Raw genomic sequence first — 20,237 nt, 5'->3', positions numbered from 1 at the left:
ATTTATATTTTTAGTTTTGGAATTCAAAAATCTGAGATTAGTTTGCCAGCACATTCAGGTACTTTCTGGCTTGTAAGTGGCCTCCTTCTTGCTGTGTCCTTACCTAGTGGAGGAGTGGAAGAGAGGGAAAGAGAACAAGCAGGAAGCACTCTCTTCTTATATGGGCTCTAAACCCATGACAAAGGCTTTGACTTCATAACCTCATCTAAACCTAATGATTTCCCAAAGGCCTATCTCCAAGTATTATCACACTGAGTTTAAAGCTTCAACATAAGAATTTGGGGCAAGGGGGTCATAATTCAACCCACAAAAGCCACTTTAGAAGACAGTTTGAAAGTTTCTAATAAAATTAACTGTATTCTTATCATGAAATCCACCCATTGTCCTCCCTGTTATTAACCAAAATGAGTTGAAAACTTATATTCATACAAAAGTCAACATACAAATATTTATAGCAGGTGCGCACCTAACTGCCAAAACTTCAAAGTAACAACGATGGCCTTCAGTAAGTGAATAGATACTGAAGGACATGAGACGTACAAGGGCAGGGCCTATTGGGGGAAGGCAAGGGTTATATTGAAACTTTCTAATTTCTGTTCAATTTTTCTGTGATCATGAAACTGTTCCCAAAATAGTGTATTTTATAATAAAATTAATGTTAGAATCTGTGAAATAGGTGCTTACTCTATTTCAACTTTTCTGTTTGAAAACGTTCATAATAAAATTTTAAGAAAAAAAACTCTGCCCCAGCCTTTTTCTTGTGTTTAGTTCATGATCCTTTGCCTTCCTCCCTCCCTCCCCATCTCCAAACACATACACCCTATACACATCCATAACCAATACCTTCTTTTGTATCAAAGGTTTTTCTTAGATTTGTCTTAGAATTTCACATATTTCAACCTCACATTTATTTTCATTGCTTTTATTTCCAGAAAGGAGGGAAAATGAAGCCTAAATTTAGTTCACTATGTTTTAAGGAAATATAATTTTCCATATTTGGAATAACATTACTATTACCACAATGAATTGTTTATTGTCCACTTAATACAATCAAATACCAGGTATCTTTTACTCATTTAAATATTGTTTCCAAATCCAGATTTGTTACACTGTTATTATTTCATTATTTCAAATGTTTACCAACAGTGATTTTCCAAGTACTAGAAGGATAGAATTCATTGAGACACTTTGATTTTTACACCTATGTTTCCACTTTGAATGTTACTCTCATTTATGAGTTTAAAAAAAAAAGTATCATTTGTTAATGCCAAATGATCTGCAAATTACACTTCTCAATCTTTCATTTTTCTGGTATAATCTATTTTATTTCTCAAAGATTTATTTATAATGCATGAATGGGTTGTGTTCTTGTGTAAAAATATATAGATCCAGTGACTATGTTCAGAACAGTTATAAAATGTTGTGAATCAATGTGAATTTTCCTAACAACAAAAAATAGTTTTTTACATTAGCATTTTACCATTACATTTTAATTTAGTTTATTTAAATCTAATAGATACACTTCATTGAAACATGCATTTGTTACATACCTCCAAGTTAAGCATTTAAATCATTGCATCTTTCTGTATTCTATATGTTCCTTTTGTTGAATACAAGACAAGCCACCTGAATAAGGACTTTGAACCAATCTTCTTTTAAATAATGCATGGAATTTTCAACACTCTATGAAATTTTTAAAAATCAATTTTCAAAATCATATTTAAAATTGCAGTTTCATAGTAAAAATTTCATTGCCTTTCAGGTAAAAAATAGAGATATCAAAAACTCTAACTGGAGTAAACAGGTATGGAAAAGTTTAGGCTATATGGATAAGTATATTTTAAATGTCTTTTTTACAATGAAGTATTGTTATTTTATTTTCATCAAAATTAAATTTCACCTAGTTTTCCAAGAATGGGTTAATTAAGAACATCAATTCAAGATGCCAAATGATTCAATTCTCCTAAAATGTATGATCTCTTAAAATGTGTTTATTTTTTATTTTTTTTTATTTTTTAAATGAGAATCAACCTAATATTAATAAAAGTTATAATAAATAAGGAAAGTCAAATATGACCCCTGCCAACTCCACTAAAATCTGTCACATGAACGACATTGATTTCCCAGAGGAATGACTGTCAAGTGGGTAAACATGGTATTCACATTTATTTAACTGATGTCAGAGTTGCAAGCTGGAGATAAGATTTGCAAAACAATTTTTAAAATTTGCATATTTTATTTTCTCTAAATATTCATGTATTTTTGTCTGTGGTGTTTTTACAAGGCCAGATAATCTCCAGTCTGGTGCTCTTCCAGCATTCTCAGACCCTTGCACTGTTAAAAGCCATTGCATATGACTGGAAGCAAGAGACTAGATCAGTGGCCAAACAGATGGTGAGGAACATTTAATTGACCCACTTGAGAAGATGATGAGTAACTCAGACTATGGATTCATCAAGGGAAATGAATAATAAATTACATCTGTTTTAATAAATTCAAAAATAAATTGGTTTCTCAATCACTTATTTCAAACAATATAATAAGCGAGATATTTATTTAAGGTACTAGGAAGTTTTCATATATGAATCTCTTAATTCTCATGATAGCGTTATGGGGTAACAATATTAGTATTCTCATTTTCCATACAAGGAATCTGAGGTACTGAATAATTAGGAAATTCATATAGTATCACTTAAAATATAACGAGGTGAGCCAATAATCCAAATTAGGAAAATTTTCTCTAAAGTCCTTAAATAACTTCAGTACATTTCTGCTGGGAATCCTAGAATATTTCAAAATGCATTTATAATTATAAAAGTAAAATGTGGTCACTGAACATAATTTGGAAAACATGGCAATGTAAAAAGCAAAGGCAATCAACTGTTACCCAAATATTCAAAGGAAATTATTTTAAACCGTGGGTAGATTGAATAAGGTTGTAATCACTTCTGTAATATTTTGCATTTTAACTTTTTGTTTTTTTAAAAAAATCTGCTTTTCCCTTAATATTATATTACCAGCATTAGACTCTGACCTTAGTATAAATCAGTAAAAACCTTGGTATCATAACTCATGTTTTTATAACAAGAGAAAAGAAGAATAGAAGAAATACCAATGACTTATCAGAAAATTCCAAAAAAAAAAAAAAAAGGAGTTCCCGTCGTGGCGCAGTGGTTAACGAATCCAACTAGGAACCATGAGGTTGCGGGTTCGGTCCCTGCCCTTGCTCAGTGGGTTAACGATCCGGTGTTGCCATGAGCTGTGGTGTAGGTTGTAGATGTGACTCGGATCCAGCGTTGCTGTGGCTCTGGAGTAGGCCAGTGGCTACAGCTCCGATTTGACCCCTAGCCTGGGAACCTCCATATGCCACAGGAGCAGCCCAAAGAAATAGCAAAAAGACCAAAAAAAAAAAAGGAAAAAATTGAAGTCATCAAGCAAATTGCTTCTCAGAAATCTGGAGACATGGGTGAATACAGAGAATCACAGTTGAGATCAACTCACTTGGAAGAGAAACTTCTGGTACCATAAACTGATAAAAATACTTAAGAGGAAATTTTGATAATGGTGGGAGGCTTATGGTGGAATAGGATAAGAATAAGAAATTTCTGACAATCACATTCTTAGAAACCCGCTATATTTTGAGAGTTTTACCTCTAGGAACTCCAGTAAGTTCTCATAGTGAAGAGCTAAGAAAAATTTCCTCATAGTTTTTGCAGGGGAAAGGGAAACAATGTCATTTTGATGTATGCCCAGAACATTCTAAATAACAAAACATAGTTTCCAGGAAAAAAGTCTTCACTAGACAGTTATTGCACCTGAGAGGAAGGCAAGTGTGCAACTCCAGCCTCTCATATTAGCATTCCCAGTATTAGCTGAGGGGGAAAGAAATTTAAGAAATATTTGTGAAAATTACAGCCCAGGGGTAAAAGACTACTAAAAGAATGAAATTTAATCATAAAATTATAGAAAGCTCCCTGTCATCTTCACACAACCACCAAGTCAACAGGACTCCATTATAATAACTTGGGTAACAGCTGATAGAGCCATAAGGCTCAGACTCTATTTAAGAAGTTTTTAGGAAAAACATAAATATGAGAGAGAAGAAATAGAGACACTACAGAAATTTGAAATTGCTATCACCTATAGGTAAAACAAAAATTAAACACGATTCAAGTCACAGCCAGATTAACATAAACCTTCACATTAGAGTGTTCCCATCGTGGCTCAATGGTAACAAACTCCACTAGAATACATGAGGATGTGGTTTAATACCTGGTCTTGCCCAGTGGGTTAAGGATCTGGTGTTGCCCCAAGTGGTGATTTATGTCATAGACGTGGCTTGGATCTGGCATTACTGTGGCTATAGCATAGGCTGACAACCACAGCTCCAATTCAACCCCTAGCCTGGGAACTTCCCTTTTCCCTCGGTCCCACCGCCCCCCCCCCCCAAAAAAAAAACCCTCACACTAAAGGCCAGTTTGCATCAATTCTTATTATCTGATACAAAATGACAATTTTCAACAAAATATTGCAAGAACTTTTAAAAGATAAGAAATAACAATCTGAAGACACAAAGCAAAATAAAAACCTACTTCAAATATGATGCAGAAATCAAAATTATGAGAAAGATATTCTTTTAAAAATTATGATTATTAATATGGTATGAGAAAAAGTAGACAATATGCCAGGACAAATGGTTAGTGTTAAGAAGAGTGATGAAAGATCTAAGAAGGCATCAAGGGGGAGTTCTCATAGTGGCTCATCAGGTTATGAACCTAACTTGTATCCATTAGGGATGCAGGTTTGATTGCTGGCCTCACTCAGTGGGTTAAGGATCTGGCATTGCCATGAACTATGATGTAGGTCACATTCATTGACTGGATCTGGTATTCCTGTGTCTGTGGCATAGGCTGGTGGCTGCAGCTGTGATTAGACAGCTAGCCCAGAAACTTCCATGTGCCATAGATGTGGACCTAAAAAGCAAAAAAAAAAAAAAAAAAAAGAAAGAAAGAAAAAGAAAAAGAAAAAAAATCAAAGGGAAATGCAAGAAATCAAAACACTAACAGAAATTAAGAATATCATCAACTCATCAGTAGCACAGACATAATGAAGAAAGAATCAGTGAGTTTGAGACTATATCAGTATTCCTAGACACAGTAATTAGACAAGATAAAGAAAAAAATTCAAATTAGAATGGAAGAAGAAAACTGTCATTATTTGTAGATGACATGACACTATTTATAGAAAATTCTAAAGTTTCAACTAAAAATTTATTAGATCTAATAAAGGAATTCAGTAAAGTTGCAGAATACAAGGTTAATATGCACATACCTACTGTTTTTCTATACACTATTGTTTTTCTATACACTACTTTCTTTTCTATCAAAAAGAGAAAGTAAGAAAATAATCCCATTTCAAATTGTACCAAAAAGGATATAATATCAAGGAATAAACTTAGCCAAAGAGGTGAAAAACCTATACCCAGAAAATTATAAAATGCTGATCAAGGAATTTGAAAGTTATACAAAAAAAAAAATGGAAATAGATCCTGTGTTCTTGGATTGGAATAATTAATATTGTTAAAATGTCCATACTACCCAAAGCAACCTACAGATTTAATGCAATTCCAATCAAAATACCTACTACATTATATATATTATATTATTTTCAAAATACCTACTATGTTATAATATTGTTAAATAATTATAGTTAAATAAGAATACATATGTATGTAAAAGAAACTTCCTAAACTGAAATACAAAAATGAAAAAGAAGAAAAAAAAAACAAATATAATATTTAACAACTATGTGACAATTTTAAAAGAGAGACTATCCATGTAATTAGAATATAAGAAGAAGAAAGAAAATAGAGCAGATAAAATATCTGAAGTAATACTGGTTAAGAGTGTTCCCAAATTAATTGCAGACTTCAAGCTGTAAATCCAGGAAACCCAGGGAATATACACCCAGGTATGTCATATTCAAACTGCCGAAGACCAAAGAAAAATATACAGATAAACTTTAAAGCAACTGAGGTAGGGGACACAATTCTATATAGCAAGTATTCTCTCATGTCTATAATTATCTTTTTAAATAGAGTTTTGAATTGATCTTCATCTATACCTTGATATATATACATTTTGAGGTTATAAGATATTGGGTTTTCTTTTTTATAATGTAAATGGTGTTTGAGAAACTATCTTGCTTGTATGATGTTTGGGGAATTTCTTTTTTTTTTTTTTATAAGTATAAACTCCAAGAATTGGAATGGCTGACATTTGCTGACTTTGTACCATTGAAAAATGTAGAATAATCACTTTCTCAAAAAAGTATGTCACTTATATTCTAAACTACTGTATTTTACATTGTTTCTGGACACTAAAGTAAATTGTATGATTTTTTTTTTCTAATCTTAGTAAATTGAGGGGATATAGCACAGTTATTACTAAGATTATTTTTAATATAAATTGATGCTTAATATGATCTAGTTTCTAGTCTAAGACTCAATGAACTCAATTCTCATGAATTATCATTTGTTGATGAAATATTAGTCATACAAAGTGATAAATAACATGTTCTTCACAGCCAGGAACCATCAGAGTTGAATTTGGAACCTGATCATTATTGAAATAAAATTAATGTTGTTAACCCTTATGATGGGTACTTCTGTGAGATTAAATATATTGTTTGGTATAGTCATTCCAAGCTTTCAGTCTTTATTGCATCTTAATAGAATAAAGGACTAAGAACTTAAAAATTCTTGAATACTGCATGAATCAAGACATCAAATGTTATTCTTTTTTTTTTGGCTACAACTGTTATTCTTAATAACATTTTATATCAAGCCATTTATGATATTGTATGACAAATGGAATTTTGATTTTTTTTTTTGGTCTTTTTATGGCTGCACCCATGGCTTATGGATGTTCCCAGGTTAGGAGTTGAATTGGAGCTGTAGATGCTGGCCACAGCCACAGCAACGCCAGATCCAAGCCATGTCTGCAACCGATACCACAGCTCATGGCAACTCTGGATCCTTAACCCACTGAGTGAGACTAGGGATTGAACCTGAGTCCTCATGGATAATAAAAAAATCAGATTTGTTTGCACTGAGCCACTACAGGAACTTTGAATTTTGATTTTTAATAGAGAAATGTACCTCTCATTTTCATGATTCTCTGCCTTTGTTGTTATACTTTGGAGAGAAAAGTGATCTCATCTGCTAAACAAATATTGGCCCACTTTTTCTAATTTCGTAAAGTCACTGAGAATTTTTTTTTTTTTAATTGAGCCTGAAGTCAACTTATATTTCGTCTCACAGTGTTATTTTTCTGTACTTGATTTTTGGATTTGAAGTTTAGAATGTTATATTAATTCTTATAAACATATATATATATATATGTGTGTGTGTATATATATATATTTTTTGTCTTTTTGTCTTTTCTAGAGCCGCACCCACGGCATACAGAGATTCCCAGGCTAGGGGGTACAACTGGAGCTGCAGCTGCCAGCTTACACCACAGCGACAGAAACGCGCAATCCAAGCCACATCTGCAACCTACACCACAGCTCACTGCAACGCCGGATTCCCCACCCACTAAGCGAGGCCAGGGTTGGAACCCGCAATCTCATGGTTCTTAGTCGGATTCATTAACCACTGTGCCACAATGGGTACTCTGAGAATTTCTTATTCCTTATTTGATGTGTGTGCGTGCACATATGTGTGTATGTTTTTTAAAGATTTTTCTTTTTTCCGTTTTTTATCCTCTCCATCTAAAACAAACAGCAAACCAAAAACCCAAAAACAATTGTTAGCCAATTTTATAATGGATTTATTTATTCCAACATAATAATATGGGATTTAAATTTTCATTTTGTTCATTTAATAAAATTTTTTTGTCCTTGCATCTCATTTTTTGTTTTTTTCCTCTTTCCCTGTAAGTATACTGTCTTCTATAATTGAAACTTACTGATATTTAATTGTATGCTTCCTCTCTATATTCCAATAATAATCATCTTCAAAAATGCAGTTTATTTCTTTACATGTTTATCTACTCTGCAGTTCTCAAAAGAGTGATTTTGATGGAGTTCCAGTCATGGTGCAGTGGTTAATGAATCCGACCAGGAACCATGAGGTTGCGGGTTCGATCCCTGGCCTTGCTCAGTGGGTTAAGGATCTGGCGTTGCCGTGAGCTGTGGTGTAGGTTGCAGATGCGGCTCGGATCCCACGTTGCTGTGGCTCTGGCGTAGGCCGGTGGCTACAGCTCCTATTCGACCCCTAGCCTGGGAACCTCCATATGCCGCGGGAGCGGCCCAAATAAATAGCAAAAAGACAAAAAAAAAAAAGAGAGTGATTTTGTCCTCCCTCCACCAAGGCAAATTAATTAATGAGCTAAGTGGTATTTTCTTCAAACTGCATTACTTATATAGAATTATTTGAGAGACAAATAACATATTTATAATACTCTACTTCCATAATTTAATCATTTCAAAAGTGTCAGCTTCCACAGCTTTATATAACTCATGCATATATGCATTAATAATTTCACACTAAATTAAGTTTGAAAAACTTTTACCTACTTAGTTCAGTGGATTTAGAATTTGTATTAATTTCTGAGACTTAAAAAAAGGTAAACAACTTGGTGAATTTTTGTGTTAAATTGAATATTTTGATTGTATTCCCTTTGATTCTCTGACAAATTACATTCTATTATATAAAAAGTAGAATGCTTTTTCCTCTCTTTAATTTTTTGTCTTAATTCGTATATATGCCCTTAAATTTTTCATTTAAAATTAAACTTTCATTTAAGATTCTTTAAAATATGTAGTTAATATTGTATATAATATATCTGATTTTACCAATTATAATATTTACCAATGATTCTATTGAAAAGGCTCTATTGTCTCTCATATTTGGAACTAAATATTTTTAAATGGGCAAGTATTCTTAATGTACTCTTAATTGCCAAGTTTACTAAGCACTTCTTCACTTCATCTTTCAAGTGTTTCCTGAATATTATTAAATGTCTTGTTGGTATATGCTGAGATAATGTGCCATTTCATAACTAATTTTCTCCAGCTATTCATTGTCTAGCCTTGGCTTTCCCAATAAGCATAATTTCTCTTTCCTTACTCTCGTTCTTTTAGTTTAAACTGATCAAGATGCCAGAAAACCACAAAATGTAGCATGCATCATGGCTAATGATGTGAGTGAATGTGTGTATCTGGCCTCATCTGTGTTGTATTTTTGAGCCCCCAGTGTCCTTAAATGTTATTTATGCATTCATTCAACATAAATTTGGGGGAGTTTACTATGTACATAGGGGGTCAGCAAACCTCTGTAAAGGGACAGATAGCAAATATTTTAGGTTTGGGGGGACATATAACTTTTCTGTTCCATAGTCTCTCTTCCTCTTTTCCCTTTACCTCCATCCTTTCCTCCTTCTCCTTTTCTTTCTTTTTCTCCTCACCCCATGTCTCCTCCTATTTTTTCTTTCCAACCCTTTGAAAAAATAAAGTGATCATATATGTGCCATTTGTTGGCTCCTGTTTTAGCATCAGTGTTACAGCGGTAAGAAATAGCTACAGTGTTAATGTGTGCAGATCCACAGAGCTCACTCAGATCACACATGACTGAAAAGAACTCTAGAAGTATACAGGCCACTATACTAGTATCTGTAATTTGAAATATTCAAGGGAATACTACTTAAGACTGAGACACAAAGGGTTGTGGAACCTGTAACTTAATATTTTATCTTATTAGTCTTAAATTTTCAGTTTGTCTGAAAAGTCCAGTTCCAGGAACACAAGGCCAATGTACCTTTTCATGACTACTTCCTTTTCAGATTCTAGTCCCATGACCTTCAAGAGCTATATAAATACCTGTTGGATAAAACCAGGGTGGAAGACATATTTCATAGGAACCCTTCACATTTCTCACTTGGATATAAGGAGGAAAGCTGCTTGCTTCTCTGGTTAGTAGGGAACATATTTCTGAGCCTGTATGGAAAGTTTGAGAATGATCATTTTGTTGGTGTGGGTTCTATTTCATAAGAGGAAGTCCAGCTTAAAGTAAAGACTGGATAGTGATTTATCAAACAACTGTTACTTTTTATTAATTGGAAAGTTATTCCAGATTCGGACAAGCTTTCATTCTCACTTTCCATGGATTATTTCAATGCCTTCTGAAGCATTTTAGAGGGAGGTGTGAAATCCACCATCTTAGTCTGGAAGGTAAATCAGAAATGGGATCACAGATTTTAGAGGTCCATTATTCCAGCTTTAAATCTACATATTTCAATTTTTGGTGAATGATAAAGTGGAAATGTGTCGCTACTAACATGATATGTGGGTTTCACCTGGGTTTGGCAAATTCGCAAGGCAGAAGTTTTTAATTCTGTTGTTTCCTCTCAGGGGATTCCTTTGTTTTAGTTGCTCTGGCAATCTAAGATTCCCCTCTAATCCCATGGATGTCTGGTGTGTGTGCATGTGTTTTCAACCACAATGCTTTACCTCAATAAGAGATCTCCATTTTCACTGCCATGACTCTAGTCTGAACTTTTATCTCTGCTCACTAGGAACCCTGTAACAGTTTTCTAACTGTTCTATCTCCATATGCTTTTTGTTTTGTTTTGTTTTGTTTTTTTGTTTTTTTGCCATTGCTTGGGCCGCTCTTGTGGCATATGGAGGTTCCGAGGCTAGGGGTCGAATCAGAGCTGTAGCCACTGGCCTACATCAGAGCCACAGCAATGCAGGATCCGAGCCATGTCTGTGACCTACACCACAGCTCACGGCAATGCTGGCTCCTTAACCCACTGAGCATGTCCAGGGATCAAACCCGCAACCTCACGGTTCCTAGTCTGATTCGTTAACCACTGTGCCACGACTGGAACTCCTATCTCCATACACTTTTTACAGCACAGTCTTCTCCCAGAATTGCATCCTGAGTAATAATTTTAAAGTTCAATTCGATCATGTCATGAACTTGCTTAAAACCCTTTAGAGACTTTCCTGAACCGAGAAGACTCCTTAGTAAGAGCCATACAAAAGTATCTGGTTGAGCTAACTGCTACTTACTGGATCATCATAAACTGCTACATAATGAACAAGAAACCTCTTAATTTTTCATGTCAATGAACTTGGCTTTATTTCCATTCCAGAAATTATATTTTTCTTTTGCACCACCAAGCTTTCACAAATTATGAAAGCTGTACTTGCATAAGGTTTCCCTAGCACTGGGCTGTTAATCTCTAATTCACCCTAGACTCAGGTGAAATGTTTTTTTCTCCATAATGCTCTGGCATTGACTAGATTTCTCCTTTCACTAGCTCTCTTAGAATGTTGTTATTCACTTCCATATAATTTATCATAAATTAAAAATAAAGAGACAGATCTAGGTATAGCAAAAAAAGGAGAAAAATATTGATCTTATAATAATTACAATTAGTACACAACAATATTAAAATAACAACTTTGGGGAATTGGAATTAAAAGAAACAATTCATATTTATACATGTATATAATTTTACATTTTTCACATAGATTAGCAGTTTTTCCAATGATCATGCACTGGTTCTAGAATTAGAAAATAATTGTTGTATTTTGTTTGTCTCATTTATCAGAAGGTCAGGAAATGTTATTTTTATCCTAAGGATATATGAAATTTTAGCACAGTGTGCAGTAGTAAGCTATAACTCTTTATATATTTGGTGAATATTTTAATAAAGAAGGAAATTAAGAAAAATTATTAAATAAATAAGTAAATGCTATGCCTTCACCACATCCCCAACTGTGGCTTAATTAAATTTTGCATTTCTTCTACTTTAGCTCTATAACTCTACAACCTTATTTTTTTTGTAGACAAAAAGCACAAATTGTGATAAATTGACCCATAGCATTTTTCTAAAGCTGCTTTTTAATAGGTGTCTTCTAAAGACCAGGCCTTAAGAAGCAATAAACAGCAGGGATGGTATTTTACCTGTAAAAGTAAACTTCATGACTCAATTCAAAGCTTATGGAAACTTTCACAGTTTAATACATTTTGTAGCAAAACCCAGTTCTCACATTCTTAGAGTTCAAAGAGCAGAAAGGACTGTCTATCTGAGGATTCCAAATTTCAAGCAGTTTCTGAGGCACAAAAAAATCTCAGTAGAGCTTTTGTTCCATGTAATTTTTAATACTATTGAAGAATGGATGCCCAAATACATTACTATCCAGTTCTGAAAAGATAAAGCATTTCTCTGACTGGGGAAGAAGTGATACCAGGAACCTCAATAATCTATCTGAAGCACACAGAACAGCATCCAGATTATTTTAAATCTCTTCACTTGGATCCAGAAAAGCTTTTCTGTTGCTGTGTAGTCACCATTGTGTACTTCCTTACCGTTCTGTGGTTTGCCAACTTTTTAAAGGGAATGTTTAGATTTCCTAAACATAGGAGCATTAATTTCTCCACATTTAGTTAAATTTTCTGCTGCTGCTTCCACTGTTTTTACTGACCAAAATTGATGAGAATAGCATATCATGAACTAAAGATTGTTCAAGATTACATATTTTTGGAAAAAGAATGTGTTTGGGTTGAGTGATATTGATAAACTGCATGATATTCTTATTCCCTCAGCCCTAAGAAATCAAATATTTACATAGAGTAAAATGGCCAAGGCATCATTTTCCTATAAAGATACTAAAATGTTAATCTCTGCAGTTGTACTATAAGAGTGGTATTATGTAAAATAAATATTTTGGAGACAAAATTATATTATTGTGAGTGCATCATGAAGAACAATGTTAAGGCAGAGAGTGTGAAAGAAAAGGTCAATTTAATATAGCTCTTTTTTTTCCCTGATATCTTTGTTGATGTTCTTAAAATCTGTCTTTAAATAAAACAACCTGAAAATATATATAAAAGGGCCAATGAAATAAAAAGAAGTATATTTATTTAATTTACATTTGAATGTACACCTATAGTCCTTAAACTTGAAGACATAACAGATCTCTCTGAATATCTCATAAAAACCTGAATAGTCTTCATGGGAACTAATGCAAATACACAAAACCTAACAATAATACACTTTCTTAACTTCCCTTGACAAATCTCCCACCCCTGTCCTTCCATCTGGGCCAAGGGCCCTGGTGAACCCTGCCTCAGAGTGTGAACTCCTCAGTGCCTTCAGATAATAAGTATCACATGCATAGAAATTACATTATATGGAAAATGAATAAGAAATCCAAGCATATACCCAACAACATTAAATTAAGACTAGCAAAAGCTCCAACACCCTGATACTAACATCTGTACTGTCAAATAGGTGTTTTAATCACCATCTTAGTACCTTTCATTTACAAAATTTGAAATCCTAAAGAAATATATACATTTTATATCTGATTTATAATTTTAAGATATACCAACCTGCTACTTTAAAAAATATATAGTGAAATTGGCCTTCCTTCTAGACTAGATTAAAATTTGTCAGAGAAATAAAGTCTCTTTTTTTATATATATTTAGCACCTTGCATAGGATCTACCATATTCCAAAAGTAAGTAAATATTTGTGGAGAGAAGTAAAGAAGAAAAAAAAAAAAAAGGACATGTTGAAAGAAGAAAGCTAAGAAGGAAGGAATGAAGGAAAGGAGAAAAAAGAAGAGACAAAAGAAGGAGCTTATTACCAGTTTACTTATTGAAGTTTCCCAAAGATCTCTCTCTCTCTGGCTTTCTCTGAATTCTTCCTATAATATGAGAACCTTGAAATTCACAGAGAAAATAAAAACTTCTGCAAAAGAGAATTTTCTCAAATTCTCTCAGGCTCCCTTACACTAAGTCTCCAACTGTAAATTAAAGATGATACTCTGGGCACAGGAATAACAAAAATGAAAATGTCCCAGTTTGTGCATTTCCTATCTCTCCTTTCTGTCTGCGTCTTTCCAAATCTCCATATTCAAACCATTTCCTACATTATTCTAAAATCATTTCTTTCTACTTTTCAGTCCATTAACTTTACTCTCTTTCCTTTAGAGTTGACCTTTATTTATCATTCAAAGGGACCTTCTTACTCATATTACTTAGGATTGAGCCATAAAGAAGGTAAAGCATTTGCACTGTAAAAGAGATGCTGTTAAATCAAAGGAAATCACATCCGAGGATAGATGAAACATCTCTGTGTGGTCCCTAAGGTATTTTTTTCCCTCCGAAATCTCCCCTGGAGATGAGACACAAGGAGTGACCTGGTCACCCCCTTCCAAGGTGGCATTCTTCCTGAACACCTCCTCTAAATTCCTCAGCAATAGAAGAGTGGGCTTTATTCCTACAACACACCCATTACTTTGAGGATGCTCCCTGACCAAAATCCACTGAGTGTATCTATGAGAACAGAGAGTATGAAGCCAGACCATGACCCTGTTGGACAGTCTGGAATGGGTGATGTTAGTCTCAGAATTGCTTCTGTGACCTTTCCCAAAGAGGCTGGAATTTCCTTGTATTCCAAAGAACCCAAACATGGTATTTTGTAAGGTAGGAATCTGTTGGCCTGAACCAGCAGAGAAAACAACCATCTGCTCTTGGCCACCCGACAACCTCGAGAAGAGCAAAACCATGGAAGAACTAGGAAAATTTATCTTTGAGAGAGTGGAATCTATTTTTCTGAAAACAAAATTTAAATCAAGCCATTCCTTCACTAATGTGGGCAGGATTTAGCACTAAGCAAGAATATCAGTTTGGCTAGGAGGCTGCTGATAGATAGTACCACCTTGGCAGTACAACATAACATGATATTTAAGATCCTGAACATATCTGAAAATTAAACTGACAAAGACAGACTGACAGAAAAAAGGGATACATAGGTAATTCAATTGTTACATGTACATTACAACCTTCACAAGAGAATGAAGAGCAGAATAAGTGGTTAGGAGTTCCCCCTGCGGTGCAATGGGTTGTTTCCATGGAGGTTCTTGGTGTGATCACCACCCAGGAACAGTGGCTTGTGAAGATCAGGCGTTGCTGCAGCTGTGGCATAGGTCTCAGCTCCAGCTTGGATTAGGTCCCTGGCTGGAAGCTCCCCTATGCCAGAGGACCCAGCCTCAGTCCCTTCTAGCTGTCCTCTCTTACCCAGGGATAGTGGTGTGGAGGAGGATCAAGCAGCTCCTGTGAAATTTAGCACAAGAGATCATGAGCTGTCTCTAAATCATGAGATTATGAGCTGCTTCCCCATCTCCCACACATCGCTTTCACATTACTAAAGGCCTATTTACAGCAGTTCCTTTTTATGTATTTATTTTCCTCCTCCAAGTTTCTTGAGATATATCAACAAATAAAAAAATAAAAACTATGTATTTAAGGCATACAACATGATGGTTGAATATACATATACATTGTGCAATCTACATGTCTGTAAACCATCAAACACATAGAGAAGTAGATAAATGAATCATAGTAAAGCCACAGGATGGACTGTAGTAGATACAGATTATGTAACTATGTAGTCATTGAAATGTTTGTCTATATTGATGCTACATGCATTCATAATACATATTTTTTTGGACTTTTTTTTTTTTTAAGGGCTATATTGGTAGCATATGGAGGGTCCCAGGCTAGGGGTCAAATCAAAGCTACAGCTGCCAGCCTACCCTACAGCCACAGCACCGCCAGATCTGAGCCGTGTCTGTGACCTGCACCACAGCTCACAACAACACCAGATCATTAACCCACTGAGATAGGTCTGGGATCAAACCTGCGTCCGTATGGATGTTAGTCAGATTTGTTTCCGTTGATCCATGTTGGGAACTCCATATTTTTAAAGATGAGCTCCACCTGAAGTACGCCAGGCAGAGAAAGGTAAATATCATATGATACAGCTGATGTGGAATCTAATAAAAATGATACCAAAGAATTTGTTTGTAGCACAGAAACAGACTCAAAGACTTCAAGGTCAAACTTAGTATTACCAAAGGGAAACTGTGGTGGGCAGGGTTAATTTGCATGTGCACACTGCTATATGTAGAGTGGATAACTAACAGACACAGGGAGGTCTGCTCAATGTTCTGTAATAATCTATATGGGAAAATGTATAACTAATTCACTTTGGTGTAAACCTAAATCTAATATAACACTGTAAATCAACTATACCCCAATAAAATTAAAAAAAAAATAAAGAAGACCTCCTTCGTTTAATATAAATGGACATACTGGTAATCTGATTTTCCTTTCTTAACTTTTTTAGTATTAATAATATAGCTTCTACTTATTTTATACTCATTTTTGTATATTTTGCTTTCATTTCTGAGTCAATTGGGTTTAGATTATAATTTTTATACTGCATATTGTAACTTTGTATTTTTCAATAGGGTCTGACAGACTGTCAATTTATAATGTCATGTCAAACTTTGACATTTATTGTTATGACTCTTATGTTTGATGTGCCTCTTTTATCTTATTTATGCTGTGCCGTGATACAGTATTTTAGTTTTAAAATTTATTTTGCTCCTATATCAACCATGTGGATAATACTTGTAGTTTTCTCTTTGATAATTTAAAAGTTGGGCATTCTTTTAAAATGTCTGCTTCCAGGTGGTTTCAATTATAGAATATGTATTTGTACATGTATCTGTAAATGTTAAAATTTTCAACTTAAAAAACAATCAATTAATAAAATCCAAAAGCTAAATGAATATTCATTATTGCTCTCACTGTAGATTCAGCCTTAGTACATTAGGCAATTTCATACATAGTAGGTGTAGCGTATGTTTTTTTTTCTTTTCTTTTTCTTCTCCCTTTTATCTTACCTCTTCTGCTCCCTATCCTTTTAACGAAGCTGAACTCTATTTTGCCAAAGACAAATCTCTGTCCCTGTGCTATTAAATAACTTTCCCAGGTCACACAGACCCTGATTCCAGTTTGACTCTGGAGTATTTACTTGCTATTAGTGCACTTATGAATTTTCAATTATCCCCTTATCATTGACCAGTGAAATACCAATTATAGCTGAGGTTTTAGAGAGCGGATTTCCTTTAGGACACAGGCAAGTTTCAGGGACAGAAGATTAGAACTTTAAATATCCGTCATGACTGAGGATTTGTTAGCCCTTCACAATATCCTCAACAGTCAAGTATTGATTGTTGTTTACAAGGTTACATTGCACAATGACTTTCAATTCTGATAAAAAAGTGATGAGTTTCTAGACTGAAGGCACTCCTTATGGGTTCTGATTAAAGTGCCTCCCCCTTCTTTACAGCACCTGTTTCTGGCTCAAATAATATAGACCATCCATTTCTTTCTCTGAGAAAGGAGGGTTTTATTTATTTATTTATTTTTAATTTAGTGCTCTACTGCTTTTCTTTGGGATAAAAACTCTCCAATATACTTCTTCCTCCCACCATGATGTATTTTCAGTTTGTAAGAAAATTATAAAACTAGCAGAATCTATTGATAGGTTTTTAATTGAATGGTCCTAGGTACGAAAGAAGAATACTTTGGGCCTTGTCTCCTGGTGATGTAAATGAGTACCTGTCAGGAGGCCTTGGTACTGTATTTATAAATGGAAAGCTTTCTGGAAATAGAGATTATAGAAAAACTCAGCATAAAGTCATTGAAATAATGAAAAGAACAAAAGCATATTCAGTTACTTTGGTTAAAAGAATATACACCAAAAAACCTCATAAGATGGTATTACCAAATCCTAATTATAAAATAATTGAAGTTTATTTTCACACTGTCTTTGTTATCCTTATTTGGCAGTTAGATATTTGGACAATGTTTTATTGAACTTTTATTCCGTGCTAGGCTCTCAAATGTTTGATTGAGAACAGAATTCTTTTTAATCTCTCATCCCACACAATATTCCAGAAAGACATATTTAATTAATATGTGTAGCTATGCAAAATAAAAATTATTCATCTTCTTTGCATTGATGCCTTACTAGACTCATCTGGAAACACACTTTAAATGATAAACATCTGTTTCAGGTAACCATAGACCTAATTGTAAAAATACATGTCATTCTTATCACTATTAGTGACGTTCACTCAGAAAAATAGTCTCATGTGTGGTGTGAATGTGTTTTAGTGTTTGGTTCTCCCAGAAACAAACCCTAGTAATTGAGTATAAATAATTTAAGGAGAGCTGCTCTAGGAAAAAGCAGTAATAGAGTGGAAGAAGCTGGCTGAGAAAAGGGAGGTGTTATTTCAGGTGATGTCCAGACTCTACTTGGTCTCTTAAAATTCTGGAGTATAAAATAGACTGAGGCCAAGAAACCTGACTTTTTTCCTTCCCACAGGTCAGTCATTGGCCATGAGCTTTCTCCAAAGTCATAAAATTGTCAGGAAATTCTGTTTTCCTTGAAGATCTTGCAGCTCTGGTGCACTGAAGGCCCAAGTATGAGCTGGGAAAGCTGAAAAAGATGATGGTTGAATGCAAAGAAATGTCAGAGGGATCCTGGGATTTGGACCAAGCTCTCACAGTATTTGCCACCGTTTTTGTCCCCCCCCCCTTTTTTTTTTGGTCATCCAATAGCTATTTTGTTGTTTTGTTTTCTTTTTGTCTTTTTAGGGCCACACCCATTGCATATGAGTTCCCAGTCTAGCGAGTCTAATCAGATCTGTAGCTGCCAGCCCCAGCAACACAAGTTCCTTAACCTACTCAGCAAGGCCAGAGATTGAACCTCCATCCTCATGGATACTAGTCGGGTTTGTTACTGCTAACTTCTATTCTGTGTTTTTAATACTTTCCTATCCTTATGATAGGAAGTAAGCATCAGCAAAATGAAATGAAGGGATTTTATTTAGGGACAACTGTGAAAAAAAAATGCTCATACTAAAGTTAAATTAATCTCTGTTTCCTTGAACTACCCATTTAGCTTCACAATGATCTTTCCACTTCTCAGTAACGGATTTCTTATTTTTCCTAAATTTTAAAATTGGTCCACAAGAAAGATTCACAATCTGATGTTAAATAAGTCTATTACTTACAAGTCAAAACACATTCACCTTTTCTTTTTCCACATAATAACTCTAATGACTTTGAAAAATTACTAGGAGATACATATTTTTCATTTTTGTATCTTCCATGCAATCCTGCTGCCTCATATTTGGAAAACGCCTATAACTTTAATTTTAAAAAATGATGATTTCTTTATGAGTAAAAAAATTAAATTTAGCCAAGGGAAAAGTAAACACATAAAAAAATTGAAGCAAATATTTAAATTTTAGAAATTAACTTTTAATATCTATAATATTGACCAACATGCATAAACAGAAATTTGAGGCAATGGGCAGAAAATCCCATTTTTAAAAGTTTCTTCAATGAAATCTGGCAACTAGCAGTCAAATTAGTCTCTCTATTAGACTCCTGGAAGGAGGCACAAAGATGATCTATAATTAAGTTCTTGGAATCCAATTTACACTAGTCACCCTTAGAATAAACATCATTAAACTACACATTGCTCATCAAAGCAATGCATAAGTACTTGTAGATAGCTAGAAAGCCTGAGCAAGGGCACAAATTATGTGCAATATTTGGATTCCTCAATCTAATGAGCAGAAGCCAAATACAGAGCAAAAAGAGGCTATGCAATTGCTGTCTTTTGGAGACCCTGATGCATAATAGAGTGTGTACCATTTTGTTTATTTGGCTATTCTTACAATATTAAAGTTCCACCTCTTCCTAATCCCCCACTCCACTTCTTCCTCCAAACTTAAATATTCAAAACAAATATGGACCTGAGAAGTTGAGCTATAGGGTTTAAGATTATTTGCATATATCATGGTAAAATTTATATCTATTTCCCTTTGTATTACCTACAGTATTAAAGCGTATATGATTGTTCTCCAGTAAACTGAAGAGAAGTTAGAGTGTGAGGTCATCTTTTGAAATGTCCTACTTGGAAGGTGAGTATTGTAAGGGAGTTCTCCAGAAAGATCGTATACATATACCTTTTGTTTAAAGATGCTTTATATATGTATTTATTTATATATGATTTATATATTGATATATAAAATATACAATATATATATATATATAAAATATACAATATATATATATATATATTCATTCGTGGTTTATTTAAGAAAGCACAAGTTGTCTACAACTGATACCAATAAAGGCCATAATCAATTGACTTATCTCATAGTAGCAAATACACTTTTTATTTGAACTCGGTGTGTTCTCAACGGTAGGTCATTTTTGAAGGAAGCAGTGATTATAGCAGGAGTAAATTGTTTGACATTTGAACAGTTGGAGAGATTATTCTCTT

The sequence above is a fragment of the Phacochoerus africanus genome, chromosome 5 (assembly GCF_016906955.1).
Source record: "Phacochoerus africanus isolate WHEZ1 chromosome 5, ROS_Pafr_v1, whole genome shotgun sequence".
Lineage (NCBI taxonomy): Eukaryota > Metazoa > Chordata > Mammalia > Artiodactyla > Suidae > Phacochoerus > Phacochoerus africanus.
This window is presented reverse-complemented; position numbering follows the sequence as displayed.